We start from the raw sequence: 395 nt of genomic DNA, 5'->3' as shown, positions 1-395 counted from the left end.
CCTGGGGCTGGAGAGACAGTTCAGCAGCTAAAGAGCATTAGCTGCTCTTGCAGAGGACTCAGGTTCGGTTCCCAGCACCCACATGGTGGCTCACAGCCGTCTCTAACTCCAGTTCCAGGGGATCTGACAGTTTTCTGGCCTCCTCAGGTACAGGCGTATACATGATGCACATGCATATATATGCAGGCAAAACACTCATACACATACAAATTAAAAAATAAAACTTTAAAAACCCTTCTTTACTGGTGTTCTCTCTTTCTTTCTCAATTTACACAGCTGTTGGCTCTGTCTTGCTGACTTCTGTCTCTTTGCAAAATGATGTTGCAATAGCTCAAATGAGAGAATCTGGAGTTGTCATAGTATTCTTTTTAGGGCGTGTGTGATTAAGTGGTTTA

Source organism: Peromyscus maniculatus, chromosome 3, assembly GCF_049852395.1.
Source record: "Peromyscus maniculatus bairdii isolate BWxNUB_F1_BW_parent chromosome 3, HU_Pman_BW_mat_3.1, whole genome shotgun sequence".
Classification (NCBI taxonomy): Eukaryota; Metazoa; Chordata; class Mammalia; order Rodentia; family Cricetidae; genus Peromyscus; species Peromyscus maniculatus.
Note: the sequence above shows the minus strand (reverse complement) of the source record.